This window comes from Ascaphus truei, chromosome 7, assembly GCF_040206685.1.
Source record: "Ascaphus truei isolate aAscTru1 chromosome 7, aAscTru1.hap1, whole genome shotgun sequence".
Taxonomy (NCBI): domain Eukaryota; kingdom Metazoa; phylum Chordata; class Amphibia; order Anura; family Ascaphidae; genus Ascaphus; species Ascaphus truei.
The window spans coordinates 94,536,453-94,556,634 of record NC_134489.1 but is presented as its reverse complement, the minus strand read 5'-3'; positions in this window follow the sequence as shown (position 1 = coordinate 94,556,634).

Sequence of the window (20,182 nt, the reverse complement as noted above, 5' to 3'; positions counted from 1 at the left end):
AAAATAAAAACCAGAATAAACAATTAAAACACCAAAACAATTTTAATAAATAAAATAAAAATCCAAATAAACAGCATCATTAAAAAACAAAACTCAAACATTAATCCAACACTAAAAAGCATACACAAATCAAAAGCCAGAAATAAACCATTTAATTCACCACCAAAAATGCCTGCACACAAAATCCAAACAGAAAATAAATAGCATAAAAAAACAAAGAACCAATATACATTTAAAATACATACAGGCAAGCATTTGCCAAAACAACCATTGCTTCTTACTGTATGCATAGCCATAAAGGCCCATGCATAAATACATACTGTAAGCAATGAATGTGGGCAAAACAAATGCAATCACAATTACAATTAAATTAAAAATACCTGTAAAATAAAAATAACATACATTCAATTTTTTTCCTTAACGTTAGATGTCTTCGCCCTCTGATTCCTGGGGACACCGCAAGCAGCTCTTGAACAAATCCACAAACTCGAACAGGAACGGGCCACAGGTAAAATAAATCCAAAGTCCTTTTTTCTTTCTTTTACATTTGTAATCCATTTGGCGTCTTCTATATTCTTCTTCGTCTTCTTCTGTATCTTCTTCTTCTTGATCTTTATCCGTCTTCATCCGGCACGCCCTTGTCCTTCAATTGGTGGAGGAGGTCCTCCCTCCTCGGCTTCTTACTGTAAAATGAGGCTGCAAAGGCTTTTATAGGCCTATGACATCACATTTGAGGAAAATGGTTCACACGCCATCTGATTGGCCAGTGAAATCTATGTGCCTTGTTTTTTTGTGACGTCATGTAAAGGAAATGAAGCCAGCCAATCAGAATGGCTGTGCTTCCTTTCCCTTTAACATGACGTCCCCAAAAGCAGCATGGCTACAGTCACATGGTACTTCAGCCAATCAGATTGTGGGAACTTTATCGCAACTGGACTAACACTGCTGTTGCCTTACATATATAACATTTTATGTCAGTGTTTTGGACTATAATTCTTGCTCCACCTCAAGCACTTTATAACGCACTTATCTCCTTCGCTAAACACCATTGTGTAACTATGCGCTTGATGAGGTCATCATGCCGTCAACAATTCCAAAGAATATTTATTAGATTATTAAATTATTCTTAAATGTAATAATCTACTGTGACAAACTTAGATTTTTCTACCAAAAAATCTCTGGTACATAACATCCGAGTGCCCCAATGGTGTGAGCCTTTGGTGGCTGCCGAAGAGTGTCGCCATTCACTGATGTTTGGTAATGTTACAGCTGCTCTATTGAATTCTGAAACTCACCAACCCTCTCATCCCCTGTACTCAATGTTTTTTTCTCCCAGCAGATGGCCCAAAAGGGGTGATGGGCCCTTTCATCTTCTCCTTCTTCATCTCTTCCTACAAGGTCCCTCATCATGGCATTGCGACATCAAATGGCATGGCGTTGCCATGCCAACAGGACATCATGTGACACTGTGACACCATCTGGTGTCACATTGAGACTGTGCCACAGGGCATCTTGTTGTCATAGCAATGGCCATGCCACAAGTCCCGTTGTCATGGCAATGCAACATCATTTGACATCATGACGCCATGATAAGGGACCCTACAGGAAGAGATGGCAAAGGAGAAGGTAAGTGAGTTACAGAGGCCCCTCGCTCTCCACACGCAATCAGTTTAATTGTTGTGGGGAAGAGCATGAGGCCTCTTTAAATGCAGGGCTCGCTGCAGTGGCACTGATGGCACCGCCATGAAGCTGGCCATACCCTTAGAGCAGGGGTTCTCAACTCCAGACCTCAAGACCACCCAACAGGTCAGATTCTAAGGATATCCCTGCTTCAGCACAGGTGGCTCAATCAGTGGTTCAGTCAGAGGCTGAGGCACTGATTGAGCCACCTGTGCTGAAGTAGGGACTGATTGAGCCACCTGTGCTGAAGCAGGGATATCCTGAAAACCTGACCTGTTGGGGGGAGGGAGGAGGCTTTTGGACTGGAGTTTAGAACTCCTACCTTGGGGCATTATTCATATCATATCACATGAGAACTCTCAATGGGTAAACTCTCAATGGGGAAAAACACCTAATTCTAAGGTACACATACAGTAAGGTAAACATCTGTGTGGTTCTGCCAATATTTAGTCATTTTCACTATATATATTTGAGGGCTCACTTCAATATCAAATGTGATAAATATGTTTTAATATTAATTAAATAAAAACATGACAAGTAGGAAATATTGCAATATTGTAAATTGTTTGAATCACCAGTCACATAAATGTCAAGCAGCAATTTTGAACAGAATATTGCAGGTATGAGCAAGAAAATCTCAAAGGCAAAAGAAGATTGATTGATGATGGAATGACTGATCATGTTCTGACAGTCGTTTGTAGAAATACTGCTGAGATGTGTATCATAACTATTGAGTCCTGCAGCTTCAAGATGGAACAGAATGCAGTCACAAATGTATTTCTTTTTCATTTTTCTGTAAGGAATGAGAATCTTGCATAATACAATAGGGTGAGCTGTGTTGAAGTACTACTGTGAACAAGGGATGAGAGGTACATTATGTAGTAAATCAAATAGTAAGAAGTGTTAAGAAAGGAACAGTGAGGATGTAGAGTAGGAGTGGCTAGAAGAAGGTGTCTAAATTTTTGACTGTGACCCTGGAAAGTATGTAATGTAAAGCACAGTGAAGCACATACAGTCTTGACATTATAGAGTGAGATGGAACACTCCTGGTGGTGTTCAGAGGTACCAGGCATTAATTGGAAATATGTACATTATACTGGAATAAAGATGCATTGAATGTATGCTGCCTTTTTTGTCTATATTTAACCCCTAGTTTGCAACATTGTGTTGAGTTCACCCAGAACAATGGTGTCAATAATGAAAAATGAAGCTTAGTAGAAATGAAAGCGATGCAATATTACTATTAGTGGTAAGTCTGGGATATAATCCCTATGTGAGGGGCTCAGCAATCCTATGTATATGTATAGGAATCAGGCATGTGTGATTATACTCAAGGTATCTGGGCAAGCATGAATGCTGCTGTGGACTCACAGGATAATTAAAGTGATATACTGGTACATGTGATACTGAAGAACGAACACAGATTCATATATATACCATAAAAGTCTAATGTGTGTCCCTAGTAAAACAGGTGTGAATAATGTATAATCACTGTGAGAACTCACTTTTGTAAGCAGCAGCCCAGTCCTAGGTAGTTGCGTGCATCACGCCCAGTACTTTTTACTATTACACCCACGCTCATCCACGTGAATGTGTGTATGTGTGTGAAAGGGGTTAACCAGAAACTGGCGGTCCAGTTTGAATCTCACCTCCTGGCCGGGTACTGAAACGAGCATGCACACCCCAAACATGACAGTGTGGCAGGTTGTACACAGCCAATAAAATACCCCGAATATTTGAGTTCCTGTTGGCCTGCATTGTGAGAGATATCCATGCCCTCATGGAAAAATTGGATCTCACTCCATGGAAACCAAGTTTGAAGCATATAGCAGTCCACACAATAACATGTAGAGCACCTAGAGCAACTCTTCTTCCACCTACCTTCTTTTTATACAAGATTATCACACAGTAAATAGGATCAGGCAGTTTAATATAGGACAGAAAGATATACACTTTATCGAATAAGGCTGTAGTGAACAGGCCCCTCAAAGGACTTGGATTAGGTTTTCCCATGGAGTCATAGGAAGTAGATGTAAGGCCAACAAACACGCAGTGTATCCCGCACGATGAGTCTACTTTGTGGGTTTAAGACCTGAATCTTAAACACAATTCATCCGACCTCTAACAGGCCTGTAGAGGTGTGTTCAGACCCTTAGCTATTCAATAATTTTATGATCTGGGAGAGGTAGAATTATTTTATTTTGAGTTTAATCAGGAATTATAAACAATGCAATAACTCTCCAAGTCATTTTCAGATTCATTGTACCGGCGTCATCAAATTTCAGATAACTTCCTTGCCGTAGCAAGACTTACTGTTCCTAATATCGGAGCAGGGTGTGAGATTCACACCCACAGATAGACATGGTTTACAGCAGGCAACCCAAGAAAATTACATCTCGCTGTTAGGTGTTTCTTTACATGTTAATTGCAATTTCATCATCTCTCTGCCAGATGGCACAGTGAATACCTTTATCGAGGGCTGAAGTAAGGCTATTGAACAGTACAGTACAAAGGAAGCAGTGTACTGTAGGTTTTAGTATCATTTAAAGACAATCACCAGCTCCTCACTTATTCAGTTTGGTCATATTGGAGCTTTAAGGGTTTGTTTTATGTATCCTTTTGCCCTGTATTTTTCACACCTGGGGATGACTGTTGGATTGTGAGTATTTTACCGGGTTTTACAGTATTTCATTGCATGTGCATTACTGTTACTTAAGTCTCAGTCTCTAAATGGAGAGTCCACCTTGCCATCTGATTTCTTTTTCTTAACAGAATTTTACAGCACTCTGTCTGCAGGCATCAGAAAGAATCGGCAGCCTTTTACTTTATTTATAAGAAAGTGTGTTAAATAAAAAAAATAATAAAAGAAGAGGGGGGAGGGGGGAGGTTAACACTTAATGGGTAAGACAGGATACAAACTGAATAAAAGTACAGTATCTATCATAATAATAATTTAATTTTACACTTACATTGAACATTACAACATTTGCGTTGATACACTATTTCTAAAAGCACACATAATTTGTTTTTTTGCACAGATGCACCCTTATAGTTAGCCTAAGGGCAGGTCCATACTGCCGCAAACACCTCCATTACCTAAAGGCATTGATCAAGCCCATAGACCGCGAGGGCGGCAGCAGGAGGGGGTGCGAGAAATCAGTTGAAACTTAATTTTTTACGTGACAGCCAGGTCACGTGAGCGGTTTGCGCAATGAGGGCGAACCAGCTCCGTGATGCCCCTAGTCATGCCCCCCACGACGCATCCACCATGGACAGAAAATGCATCCGCTTCACGCGGGTGATGTCACAGCCTTCGCATGCCTCCGCACGGGGGAAGGCTGTATGGCCTTAGCCTAAGGCACCCTGGGTTACCTGGTAACTTGGTTGGGATACACTGATCTAGTGCAATACTAGAAATATAGTGAAACATATTTAGCACGCCGTAGAGATCAGATATTCCTTGCTCATCCAAACTGCAAGCTATTTCAGGTACAAAAAAGGTAGAAATGTTTGTATCATAACATTAGTGATGGTTTGGTAGACAAAAAAGCATGCTACCATTCTGCTCTCTCAGTCGACTCCCCCCTCAACCAAGTGCTTTATCCTCATTGCAGCTGGAGGAACAATAGCCCCCCTCGTAATACCCCCAGATCATGGTTCTGAAGCCCTCAGACAGAGTGAACGTGAACTGAGTATTGCTGTGAACAGTCGGCCTGTATATTTATCAATAAACACTACATTTGAATACATTGTTTCAGTGCACTTAATGCATGCATTGTACAGAGCTATTAACACTCTGTCAGCCCTCTGCCTAGCTATTTTGTGTTTAGTAACACATTTGAATAAACCATAGAGTGCTGGGCCATTAAGAGTCCATATTCCCTGTCTGTGCCTAGCAAATTATAACATGTGAATAAATCAGACAGAGCCTTTAACACCCAATCAGTTGCAGGCCTGAGTCAGAATGACAGAAATTCCAGAAAACATTATATTGTAGTTCACAGCAGTGGAGCATGGTGATAATGCACATGTGCTTGAACATGACCAGAGAATCGACTCACTGGAAACAAAATTGACCTCTTGTTTGAGAGCATGGATCATATTGTGAGGCGCATAGATGTTCTATTCTATTATGGGTAGACTATTACAATAGAGAGCATCACAGGTAGAGGAAACATCCTCTGCCCCCCCTCCCCCATGTTCTTGAAAGAATCCCCAGATCATAGACAGTCCCAGAATCCTGCTCATTCAGCAATGATGACATTGTTTCTGTGACCCCCATCCTCCTGAGGCTGACCTTCAGCAAAGTGGCTTCCTCAGGGCAGTTACTTGTGCCACTTTTCCAAAGCACACCTACGGTAACTGAACCATGGAGGCTGTGATGTATCCGTGCCACTGGGATCTTATCCCTGACATTCCTCTCCCATAATTCAGAAGGAAATCATGGAAAGACATGCAGCACGCTACAGGGGACAACCAAATAGATTTTCACAGTTGATTTTCCAGCATCATGTGCCTTTCAAGCATTATGCCGACTGGGCCAGAAAAATGAGCTATGATGGCTAGTGTGGTAAGAATGCCATACCAAACAACTTGCTATTTTAGATGCTCTTTGGAGAATTGAAGAACGTGAAAGACACAATGAATGGACTATTCCAGCATCTAAGGACTGTGGGCTAGAGTAATATGAACTTATTGAAAATGATAAACACCATGACATATAAAGCAATTTCTTTCTTTTATTGTTCTGGAGGTGATACTCTTTTGTGAAAAAATAGACAAGTTTGGGTGGGCAGTTAATAAATAATGTTGTTGGTTTCATGCAATGCTGTACATTATTTTCATCCATGTTCTCCTGTTCAACACCTTCTTCATGTCCCAAACACATTCAGAGACACATAACATCACTACTTATATCATTAAGGTAACATCTGCTTTTTCTGTATTTCTTCGTGTTGCAGTTCCTACAGTATGCACATGTGCAATATTTCAATAGAACACATGCATGACATTGAACAGGCAAATAACACACATGTGCAGCGAACAACACAGTCTTTAATTGCACAAAAGACAGCCAGGGTCAGTTGGTGGAAGGGCTGAGTGATGCTGCGGGATATGTGGACCTATTCCTTTGCCTCACTGCCTGATTTCAGCATGGGAGAGGAGTTGCAGCGTGCATCAAACTGTGGGGCACCGATAGGTGTGGGTCCTATGTCTTAAGCCTCCTTTGCTTTTAAGTGACACTGCTACATATACTCATATAATATTATATGCAACATAATTAAATTCCTGTTATCCTCTATTCACAATAGGTATAGTTCATCCAAAAAGGTAGAACATCAGAGGACTTGTTATAATAAAGTGAGAAACTATTTATTGATAGAGGATCGACTTTTCGGTCCACAACTTGAACCTTTATCATCTGGACTGAAACATCGATCATTAGTGTTGTACCGAGTCCTGATGATTGCCGGGTACCGGGTACCTGGCCGGGTAGCATTGGCTTACCTGCAGCCAGTGGCAGAGGGTGTGGGAGACCGCTGTGGAGAGTGAAGAAGACCACAAGGACATTGTTGGAGAAGCAGCAGAAGTCCTTATTCATCCAGCAGGAGCAGCGGAATACAGCACACAGCTGATGCTGGTGGGAGCCGGGGAACCATGTTACCGGAGCAGGAGCATTCCTATTGGACAGCCAGTTCCTCCTAGCTGTCCAATAGGAATGCTCCGGTCACATGGTCCCGCCGGCTGAAGGACTTTGCTGCTGTCACCACCACCAGGGCGTCTGCTGCTGCTCCAACAATGTCGCTGTGGTCCTCCTCACCCTCCGCAGCAGTCTTCCTCACCCTCCACTGCGGTCTATCTCACCATCCGTCGCCAGCTGCAGGTAAGTGTTAAAGTCTTTTTTAGCTGCTCTGAAATTAACCTGGTGCCGGGTACCGGTAATTTCCGGGTACTTGGTACATCACTATCGATCATCTATCAATCAATATTTTTTCATTTTATTATAGCAAGTCCTCTGGAGTGCTGTTATGTTCTACAAAAGATTAATCCTGTGGTTGCCATATTGCACACAATCCTTTTTTTTTTTTTTTTTAGGTTATATAGTGATATTTATCAATAAACAACAAGAAAATACAGTAATATTCACATTTGAAAAAGATAATGTTCAAAAAATCAAAGTAAAGACCATGAGGTGCAATGCTTTCCTATGGCTTATATCTGGTTCTGCATTGTATTGCATTGACTGTAATGTGTCTATTAGGATGGGAATTATGCTTAGGTTACCAAATCTGGTAGTGAGGTTATCGTAAAGCTAGAAACGTATGATATAATAACACTGACAGTGAGGGTCCAGTATGAGATGCAGTGGGGCAAGGAAATTGTTGGTTTTTTTCAAGCTGTATTATTTGCGCTTATATTATAGACCTTTAATATCTTGTATCACATAAAAAAAGCTTATGCTGTTGTCAATAGTTAATGTCAAGTCTATCAACAATCTTAGGAGTATCTGTATCAAGAGTGGATAGCAATACAATCTGCTATACAGTATACTGTATGTATCAGAGAAAAAAAATCAGATTGAAATCAATAGGATTTGTTTCTTTGATATACCCAGTGCCAGTTGTCACTACTTGTCTTGATAAATACATCAAATACATTAAATAAAGCAAACTTATGGAAGGTCATCAACAATATATTTCAGCCATCAACAACCATCTAATATCAAAAAGGATGATACTATACTACTCTGACAAATCCCACTGACATTGCAAACGCATTAAATTAATACTTTGTGGGATATATACTTCCCTACTACCCAACCACAAACCCTAACTACATTCATGAAGCCCAAACTGTGAGAACCCTTATTTCTCCAACCCCTTCCAACACATGCTTTACAATGTGTCCCAGTATCTGAAGAGGAGATTACATAAGAGCTCCTAATATTAAAATTAAACAGTCAATGTAGGCCTGACCTACTGTATTTAAAGTTCCTACAACTTGGTGCCACAGCCATTGCCAAGCCACTTGCCTCCATAATCAACTCTATTTTGTCTTCAGGCCATATCCCACAGACATGGAAACCTGTCAGAGTTGTCCCAGTCTAAAAAAGTAGGGACAAAAACATTGTCCTCAACTACAGACCAATGTCTCTTCTCCCAATACTATACTATACAAAGCGTCCACTCACAATTAAGTGATTACTATACCAAGACAAATTTCTTTAGCCAACTCAAATCTGGCTTTCATTCTAACCATTCCACAGTAACTACCCTCAAATGTTTGCAATGAGATCCGGTGTGGAATTTAACTGGGACAACTAACTGCTGCAATATTCCTAGATTTTGCAAAGGCTTTTGATACTGTTGACCATGTTAGCTTCAGTGCTCTGGAAAGGGGGAAAACGCTATAAATTGGTTTCACTCCTATCTATCGGGTAGATCCCAATATGTGTATATATCAGGCTCTAACTCTAAGCCCTTGGATATCACATGTAGGGCCCCGCAAGGCTCTGTTCTGTGGCCCCTACACTTTTAGTCTTCAAGTATGTTCTGCCTACAGCTTGTAAGGCAGCTTCAATGCAAATGTATGCAGATGACACAATATTATATGCACACAGTATCTCTGACCTTGAAAATGTTCTTCAATCTGATTTTACAAGACTTGAACAATGGATTTCCTAAAACAAACTCCTTTTAAACACAGACAAAACTGTAATGATGGTATTTGGGACTAAGGATACATTTCTGAAGATACCAATGACAGCGCTACAGATCAAAACCAACTATAACACCACTCTTACCCCGGTCACTAGTTTTAAATATCTGGGCATACTGTATGGCTTGACTCCCATTTAACTTTTGACATATTGATAGCGAGACATTCAAAGCCTATGTCAAATTAGATGTACTTTATAGGAACAAACACATTGCACACCAGATGCTAATGCCAATAGTATAGTATATTGTACAAACTCACCTTAGCAAACTAGACACCCTCTACAACTCAATATGCCGCTTGTCTGAGAAATGCTCCAAGAACTTGATTGGCTATCTCTTGAATCCATGCTCAATGTAAATTTTTCCTGTCTTGCCTTCAAATAGTTTCTGGGCAAGCTACCCGCCTACTGTATCTGAACAAGCTCCTCATCCATACTACACATAGCACTTATCACCTTAGATCTGACTCCAAAAGACTGTTCACTGTCCCAAGGATAAACAAAAAATCTGGTCTCTTCTCCTTCTGTTACTGTGCACCTCACAACTGGAACAATCTACCAGAGACTCTCAAAACCGCCTTCAGTTTAACTTCTTTCAATACTTCATCAGTCCTATATTTTAATCCTGTCTGTAACTGTTAATTGCCTGTTAAATACGCCCATAACATACTGTATATTGTCCCCAACTGTCCATGAAATGTATGTAAATGTAACAATGTATGGTCATTATTAATCTGTGCCCAGGACATACTTGAAAATGAGAGGTAACTCTCAATGTATTCTTTCCTTTTAAAACATTTTATAATTAAAAATAAAATACATAATGTATACCCTTCAATCTGCAACTTTGTGATATTGTAAACACCATTATACAGTTTATGGGAGCATGTGAAGCCTCACCATAACTTACATTGTTTTTACTGCCTCTTTAAGATTTTAAGAATGCAATCTGAGCTACTATTATGCATTTTCCATCCAAATGCTTGACTGCAAACCAAATTAGCATTTTTATGGGCCCTGTTTATGTCCATATGGGATTTATTAATACCTACATGCTGATATAAATGAAGTATGTAAATGATGTTACTGAGAACATGTCATTTTCAGCTGAGTTTTCTCTCTCTCTCTCTCTCTCTCTCTCTCTCTCTCTCTCTCTCTCTCTCTCTCAAATTGGAGGAAGGGTTTAGGAATTACATCTCTTTAATATGTAGCTCCCGCCTTTTCAAGGGACCAAAAGTAAGTGGACAATTAACTCAAAAGCTGTTTCATGGACAGGTGTGGGCTATTCCTTCGTTATTTCATCATCAACTAAGCAGGTAAAAGGTCTGGAGTTGATTCCAGGTGTGGCATTCGCATTTGGAAGCTGTTGCTGTGAACCCACAACATGCGGTCAAAAGAGCTCTCAATGCAAGGAGAAACAGGGCATCCTTATGCTGCAAAAAAAAAGAAAATCCATCAGAGAAATACAGTAGCAGAAACATTTGGAGTGGCCAAATCAACATTTTAGTACATTGTGAGAAAAAAAGAACGCACTGGTGAGCTCTGCAACACAAAAAGACTGGACATCCACAGAAGAAAACATGGGTGGATGATCGTAGGATCCTTCCATGGTAAAGAAAAACCCCTTCACAGCATCCAGCCAAGTGAAGAACACTCTCCAGGAGGTAGGCATATCATTATCCAAGTCTACCATAAAGAGAAGACTTCACGAGAGCAAATAAAGAGGGTTCACCACAGGGTGCAAACCTTTCATAAGCCTCAAGAATAGAAAGGCCAGATTAGACTTTGCTAAACAATATCTAAAAAAGCCAGCCCAGTTCCGCAACAGCATTCTTTGGACAGATGAAACCAAGATCAACCTGTACCAGAATGATGGGAACAAAAAAGGATGGAAAAGGATTGGAACGGCTCATGATCCGAAGCATACCACATCATCTGTAAAACACGGTGGAGGCAGTGTGATGGCATGGGCATGAATGGCTTACAATGGCACTGGGTCACTAGTGTTTATTGATGATGTGACAGAAGACAGAAGCAACCGGATTAATTCTGAAGTGTATAAGGATATACTGTCTGCTCAGATTCAGGCAAATTCAGCGAAGTTGATTGGACGGCGCTTCACTTTACAGATGGACAATGACCAAACATACTGCGAAAGCAACCCAGGAGTTTTTTAAGGCAAAGAAGTGGAATATTCTGCAATGGCCGAGTCAATCACCTGATCTCAACCTGATCGAGCATGCATTTCACTTCATGCATTTCACTTGCTGAAGACAAAACTTAAGGCAGAAAGACCCACGAACAAAATACAAAAAAAGACAGCTGCAGGAAAGGCCTGACAAAGCATCACGAAGGAGGAAACCCAGCGTTTGGTGATGTCCATGTGTTCCATACTTCAAGCAGTCATTGCCTGCAAAGGATTCTCGACAAAGTATTAAAAATTAACATTTTATTTATGATTGTGTTAATTTGTCCAATTATATTTGAGCCCCTGAAATAAGGGGACTGTGTTTGAAAATGGTTGCAATTCCTAAACGTTTCATACGATATTTTTGTTCAACCCCTTGAATTAAAGCTGAAAGTCTGCACTTCTATTGCATCTCGGTTGTTTCATTTCAAATCCATTGTGGTGGTGTACAGAGCGCAAATGATGAAAATTGTATCAGTGTCCAATTATTTCCGGACCTAACTGTATATATATTATATATATAAATAAAAGCTGTGCAATGCACAAGCATACATTTATAGGGATCCATGTCAAAATGGATTTGAAGCTAAAGGTGCTCATTTGCATATCATTTCCCAGAATCCCTGGGAAAGAAACATAACCAGTAAAAACCCACAGTCAGCCATTTCAACCTTAATGGGTCTCATCAGTGTGGGGTTGGTTATACTGGCTTTGCAAAATTAAGCTTAGGGTATGTTTCACCATACTTAGTTAAGTTATGGTGGGTACATTTTTTCAAAGTCCTGTCTCCCCGCTTCTCAGCAGCTTCTCACCACGCTCTTGCCAACTTTTCCTGGCGACACGATTTTGAGAGGAAATCTCTATTCTAGAACCGCGATTAGCCTCGAAAAGCTAATCGGGGCTACTAGAATAGCACGAGTTTGAAACCCTGGCGATAAATTGCGATAAGTGGCTTATCGGCATGCGTTTGGCTATTTTTTTTTCGCCAAAAAAAGCTCACTTATCGCCGACTTATCAGGGCTTGCTGAATAGCAGTAGGCTTTTTTGGTGATAAGGTGGTGATAAGTGACTTAACGTTGCTTAGTGCATAGGCCCCAACATTTGTATTTACAGTATCTTGATCCAGAGGTTGGCAAACAAAAAAACCCAGTGAAACATTATCCAATGATGTCTGATAAGGCGAAAAAAAAATTCTGACTCCAATAATGGCAATCAAATTTCTCCCTGGATCAACATCTTTCCCATGTTTACTTATTTGGTATATCCTTGTGTACCTTTCCATTCTAAAACTATGTCCAAACTATACTGTATAGTATCTATTGTATCTGTAATCAGTCCCCATGGGTAATGAATTCCACATTTTAACTACCTCTACTGTAAAGAACTGTTCCTTTGTTGCTTGTGAAATCTACTTCCTTCCAACCTTAAGGGATTACCCCAAGTCGTTTGCACTCCCTTTGGGATTAATAGTTATTTTGAAAACTCGTTGTATTGAGCCTGAATATATTTGTATATAGTTATATCTCCTCTTAGACACCTCTTTTCTAATATAAACCAATCTAATTTAGATAGCCTCTACTAAGTCAGATTTTCTATCACCTTTATTAATTTAGTGGCTCTTCTCTTTTTTTTTTGTGTTCCATAATGTCTTTTTATGGAGTGGTGCCCAAAACTGTACTCCATATTCAAGGTGTGGTCATACTAATGCTTTATACAATGGCATAATAATGCCATCTTCCTTTCCATCCATACCCGGTTTAATGCAAGATAACATATTATTTGCTTTATATGCTATGACCTGACGTTGACTAGTGCTGAACCTGCAATTCCTAAATCCTTCTCATCAACGATTGACCTGATTTTGCCCCATTTAATTTGTAAATAACCTGCTTATTCTTGTTTCCCAAATGCATAACCTCACATTTATCTGTATTAAACTTCATATGCCCTTTACCTGCCCCAGTTTTCACTCTGCCCAAGTCCTCCTACATTCCCTCCGCCATATTAAAAGCTTTTCATTGATATATCCTTTTTCTCTTCTCCATTCTTGGTGCCTTAGAAAGAAGACTGAAAACTTCAGCTGATTCCCTTTGATCTCTTGCAGGAATCACAGTCCAGGAGCCTTTGTTATGGTCCAATTTTGTTTATTCTATCTATCTATTTTGTCTTTTTATGCGTATGTTATTTTGCTCCCACCTACACTTATACTTATTTCACTCAATTGAGGGATTTTAGTGCTCCCCTTTTAGTTTTTGTCTATATATTTTGTTAACCTTAAGGGGGGTTAAATTTGGGTTTGAGTCACTTACCTTCACAATTCACATTTATTCACATTGTTCACATGTTTTAGCACTACACAATTAGCGCCTAGATTTCAGTTTTTGCTCTACCTGACCAGCCTGCTGCTGATCAACTGTAAGCAGTCAGGTTCTTAGACTAGCACCTGAGCTTCCTTTAACGCTGATTGTTTATTCTTCCTGCTTGCCAGATCAATGTGGTTCAGCCATCTTGTTACAGCATTGCTCTGTCTGTTCCTGACCTGTCTGGCCTGCTGCCTGCCAGGACCACAGCTTACTCTCACATTGTTCCTGTTTGCAGCCTGGCCTGATCCTCGCTGCCTCCTCCCTTCCGCACTCTGCTCTTCCCGTTTCCTGATATTCCTGTTCATCTCCTTACCCTGATCCAGGCCTATGTTGTACAGCTCATATCTCCTTCTACTTCCTGCGCTGGGACCAGACCTGCCATCTCCAGCCATTGGAATCCGCTGACTCAGATTCCATAGTGTTCTGTTGACTAACATATACATTTACATGGGAAGTCAGCTAAACTCAAGGTGAGGGGGTTCCTTGCTGCAGGTGGCACCTCTACAAATTTGTAGGCTTCCTGAATGGTTAATCTGCCTGTCCACAGCATTTAGAATTGCTGTCCAAGCCTTTCCAATGCTCGCTCTCTGCGAATATATCAGCGATCTCCTCTTTACAGTAAATCCTGTTTCCATTCTCACTTTATTAAAAAATTCATTGGGTTTTTGGGTTATTTTTGTTCAGTACTTCTTTTGGTGCATTCATATATTGAATTGAGTCCTTAGAATAATATTATTTACAATCTGTGCCAAGGGAATTCTTCAAAAGTGTTGGTAGCTGACTGGCTTAATGGCTGCAACACTATTTACGAATTAATTAAATCAAAAATATTAATTGACTTCCTTCTCAGTTATTAGTTAATTTATCAACTGAGATTACTGAGATTACTGACAGGATGCTTATCTTTGTATGTTAAACCCAGGGCCAAATCTGTTGGCAATCTGCTTTAAATTACTGTACTCAAACTTTACAAATTTCCATCTTCCAATTGTTCTGTAAACTCATCATCCATGTGACTTATTGACCTAAATTGGCAACAAATTTTGAGATATTGGCTGGGAATGTTTTAATGCTAAGGACATGGTATGAAGGAGCGTCCAATTATATTTAATTTCCTATTTTAAAAAAAATACACTTCAATTAGGTTAAGGTGGGTAAGAAAGTGTCAATGTGCACTATACCAAGTAAAGCAAAATCTATCTGAGTGTACCTGTTTGATATCAACAGATCCCCAAACATTCTTCAAGGAGGATTTGGGGTATTGAAATGAAAATTAGCACTCAGTGAAACAGTTTCCAAAACATTTTAGATTCCCTATACTGTAGCTTTTGCCTGCTGCATTTCACAACTTGTACAGCTGTCTGAGACAAGGAAGTAGAGAATCAGTGGATCCGCTAACAAATACAGTAACTATTTCATTTCTTGTGACTGATCAGTGCCAACTTGGTCACCAATTCTGCATTGTGATGCAAGTAGTGGTTACAAACCAGACCCAGTAGGACAATTGTAAGTTTAAAAAAAATGACAAATTCTCTATACTGTAAAAGTTCAGCAAAGAAAGACTACATGTGTGTATCTGTATGTAGAGAAAAGCTGTAGGTACAAAATATATACTGTAGGAAGTAGACATGCAAACTTAAAACCCATATATCAGGCTAGAGATATTTTTAGTTGGAAACATTCTTAGGCCTCGTTCAGGATGCCAGAGGCGTTCGCGAGGGCGGGCGGCAGTTCACTGGGTGATGTGTGTTCATCCTCCCCAGCAGACTTTTTCAGGAGTTGAGGAGGCGGGGAGGGGGCGGGGCTACAGACCTGAGGTTAGGGATCGAAGTTGCAGTCTTGAAATAATTCTCAAGAATGATTTCATTGGCTGCCGAGGTCCCAGTGATGCTGCTGCAGCTTCAAAAAACAACCTGGCTTGTTTGTTTATTGAAACTGTAGCCAGCGTCAACTCCCTACTTCGGAGACAGGGCAGCTGCTACCCTGACAACCGCAGTTCACTTTAGATACATTGTGTCCCACGGCCGCACGCACGTCAGCACGCCCTCCCTCCGAAGCTAGCACCCTGAACGAGACCTTAAAAGTTCAACAAAAAGGGCCAATTTTGCCAGGTCCTTCTGTACAGCACTCATGAGTGAATAAATACAAACCACCAATCATGACTATTTTGGAAAAAAATATATATTTATGGGATTTCAAAGCCAGTAAGATATAGTGAGGGTGCAGGTTAATTTCATCATTTGTATTTAATTAAATACAGTGTTTTATCTTTTATTTGATTTATGCCCAAGTCAAATCTGTCCAGCAAGGTAATTATTATCTTTTGTCTTTTGCAAAGAGTGCAGAATCACAGTAGCACTAAATTGATTTTGGCCACACATACTTTACAATTAATAAGAAACATTTAAGTATCAGTTTTACCCATTTGCCGAGATAGATAATTAATAGTTGTCATTATCAACAATCAGAAATATATTTATGTTTGCTTTTATGAATTTAATCTGGAAATGTGAAAGCAGATTAATCAATTGCAGCCTGTAGTACTGTAGCTAAATATAGCTACAAATGATTACTTCAATGGTAATTTGACAGCCATGTTAAATACTGGTTGCAAACAGTGTGTGTGTTGATACAGTATGTGTATTGAAGTATTTGTTGTTGTACTCCAGGACATACATTAAAAGAACAGATGTGTAGTGGGGATATTTCCCGGTAAACAATCTCAAAATTAATATAAGAAATACACAAATTTCCTTGACTGGGAGATGGTTAAAGCCATCTTTATGATGCTGTATTTGTGCATTGGCTATAGGAATTTAATGTTCAACAGCGGAGATCTAAAACGTATATTAATGACTTTGTGGTTAAAATAAAACGTGTGTTATTATTTTCACAGAAGTTCCCACAGGGGGGTTGGAGAGGAAAAGTCCCTTAATCAGTGCACAACATCTAAAGAGGAGGGGGCACTATCATTACTGTTGATATAGCTAAATAGGATCTAATTACCCATTCAATAGACCTATATGATGGTGGTAGCTATGAAAATAGCAAGAATGTGACTGCATGGAAGGAAAACGCAGAGGTACTGCATAGTTCAGTGGGTGAATGTAAAAATATATTTTTAATATGTAGCGGTCATGTAAAATGCCTACAGTCATCTCTCCTGCTAGCAGTAAGGCCTGGTAAGTGTGGGCATGCCAGCAGTAATCATGGAGGTTTTCCCTCACACCCTGGTGGGGTGCCCTGTGTATGGATGGGACTGGTCACATGCTCTGAGTCCATGGTTAGTGATGTCAGAGGTGTGTCAGCCTCAGAAGTTACATAAGGTACAGCACTGTGTTCTAAAGTGAGTTCTACCTGAAGTCTGAGTTGAGGAAGGAGTTCGGCTAAGAGGAGTAGTTCAAGTTCTGCTAGAGTGTCAGTTATGTTATAGTAACTCCATGGGAGACTGTGTCCAGGGACCTGGCACAGGGCAGTGATTCCTGCGGGAATAGTGAATCCCTCATCTAGGTGACATACCTATCAAAGGGGAGCACGGGCGAGATGATCGGCTAAATACACCCCATTGTGGAGGGCAGCTATGCCCACCGTGACAATAAAGATGGAGCTGATCAGAGAAACCCCTGTGTGTGAGAGTCCAATGATTACACAGGAGGTTGCACCACCGAGGAGTTCCTAGTCAGGATCATCCCCATGCGGACGCAGGGACCCTGGTGAGGTGGAGGCGCTGCACTGGAACTAGGTGAGACTCAGCACACTACCTCAGCTGCCTGCCTGGATGGGTCCTCCCCACACACCATCATGCGGGAGACTCAGGAGTCCTGTAGCCAACAGGTGCACCACCCGACACTACCACACTGTAATGGGGACCGGTTAGACCACAGGGGCCAATGTGAGATTGGGTGGGTCAGGCCGGGCCAGAAATACCGTTACATTTGGAGGCGAGCTGCTGAGATCAGATCTGTCATCAGGACAGGCTCTAGCTAGGCACACTGGGAAACAGGGAGAGAGTCTGCTGCCACTCTGTGCTGCGTAGGGACGGACCTAGGGGTGGTCAGGGGCTGACGGGATATTGTCAGTTCGCAGGGACAACCTAGGGGCCTGAAAGGAGTGAGGGGTTTGGAGCCGGGCTATAGCTGACCGAGTCACCTTGAGGCAGTGCTAGTTGGTAGGATGCCAGAAGGGATAGCCTGTTAACTTGGTCAGGAATCCTGGAGAGGGTCTGCGCTAGGCTGACCAAGAGAGGTAGACGCCCCAAGTACTGCATGGCAGAGCCAGAGTACCTAGCCCATTCCAGACACTCACCGTAGGGAGCACAGACTGGGAGGAAGGAGTCACAGCAGACACTGAGAGAGTGAGCCTAGCCTGAGGTAGTGCAACACTGGGTCACACCTAGATAAGGTACACATGTGGTGGTGCATCTGAAGCTAATCTTTATTGTACCGGTGTGGTAGCTGCCCCGCAGAGTGGAGCACCATGTACGATAATTGGTACGAGAGAGTGGAGGATCCGCTTGGGGCGGAGAACCCAAAATGGCGACCAGAGGCTGATGGGGAGGGCACCCGTGGCGTGCACCCCACTGAAGAGCAAACAGTCGCCGAGCTATCGTTAACCAGTCTGCTCTGGAGCGGAGCGAAGGCTGTGGCTGCCCCGTTTTTATCCTGTTTGGGACAGCGAGGGGCCACTCTTGAAGAGTGTGAGGAAATTGTAATAATTGGGGGAGAACCCCGTGAGGAAAACAAACAAATGGACTTTTTGGGCTTAAAAGTCAACCAAAATGGCGGTTCCCGCTTGCTAGGGACACCGCATGGGACAGTCACAGAAAATGTGGCTGGTGCAGGACTTGCAAAAAGCTGGCCGGGAATGGCGCGAACAGCAGAGCCCCGCCCTGATGGGGGGTATGGCGCGAAAACTATGGCTGCGCCTGCATGGACAGTGACTCACTCAGCCCCTGTGCTGAGTCAACCGCTTAGTCTATGGGACCCTCCCCTGATTTCTACCAGGGGGAGTGACTTTCATCTATGGCCTGTGGGAATGCACCCACTGGGCCCAGGGACTGATATCCAGACGGCGCCACTACAAAAAGTAGTTCCGGCCGTGGAAGAGCCGTGCAAAAAGGATGGTTATATTGCACAAAGGGCGGCTGCCAGGAGAAGGCGGGAACTAGCCGCGGGAAAAGACCCCCACCCTTGTGGGGAAATTGGCGCGAAAACGCTAACCGCGCCCACCAGGACTGAGAGAGGTGCGGCCTTAATTAAGGGGCATGATATTCCCCTGTGGGACCCGCCCATTATTGCAACCCCTGGGGGCGGGTTCCAGCTCTGTCAGAGAAGGGAGGAGCCGAAGCAGGGAGTGGCAGATCCAGCAACTTCCACCAGTCAGTTGCGAGGAACCACTGAGAAGGAGAGACCTGTACAGGAAGTGGCTCCTGTGCAAAGAATGGCCTGCTCCTCCACTGTGGGCACGATGGTCTCCACCCAGCCCTACTCAGTACCCGGCGGGTTGCTAGTAGTGAGGGTGGCCAACACCGAGACGGTGGTCGGGCTCTGCCTACTATGTGGGCTGCCCGGAGGCACGGTCAACACGGCGGCACGTTGCCCTCATTGCGGGACTTTATAACTGTGGCCTATGCCCACATTTATTCCAATCCAGCCTGCTGACCCCCCGGTGGACATGGCAAGGCGCTCCGCCGAGTCCCCGGGCACGCTATGGATCAACCGCGCGAGTCCAGGAGACAAAGGACTGGAGCCGGTCAAGTTGGCTGGGTGAGTGGCGATCGAGGCGGTTGAAGCACCCCCCGCAATCGGGGAAAAGAGACTTTCACTCCGCTCGGAGACCCCTAAGTCAGGGAAAGGGGATTACTCGGACGAGGACCTCCGTGAGCTGGCGGTGTTAAAAGCGGAGCCAAGAAGGCAGACCGGAAGGGCGACACCCCGTGGGGTGAGTGGTGGCCTTAAAAACAGGGCGTCCCCCGCAGATCGGCGCGCCGACAGACGGAGTCCCGCCATCCCAGGACCTGATCTAGGAGATGGGAGAGAGACGCCTATACCCCTGCGGATGGGTAAGCCAAGCAGCCCTATTACTTACTTGGTTGCAGCAGACGGCGAAGCGCTGGAAGGGCCGCGCCAGGCCCCGAGCGCACGTGGAGTGGCGGCATCGCTTCCGGCGGCGACGGCGGAGCAACCGGATGTCGTCGTGGAAGAAGAGATCCCGCATGGGGGTCCCACGCAA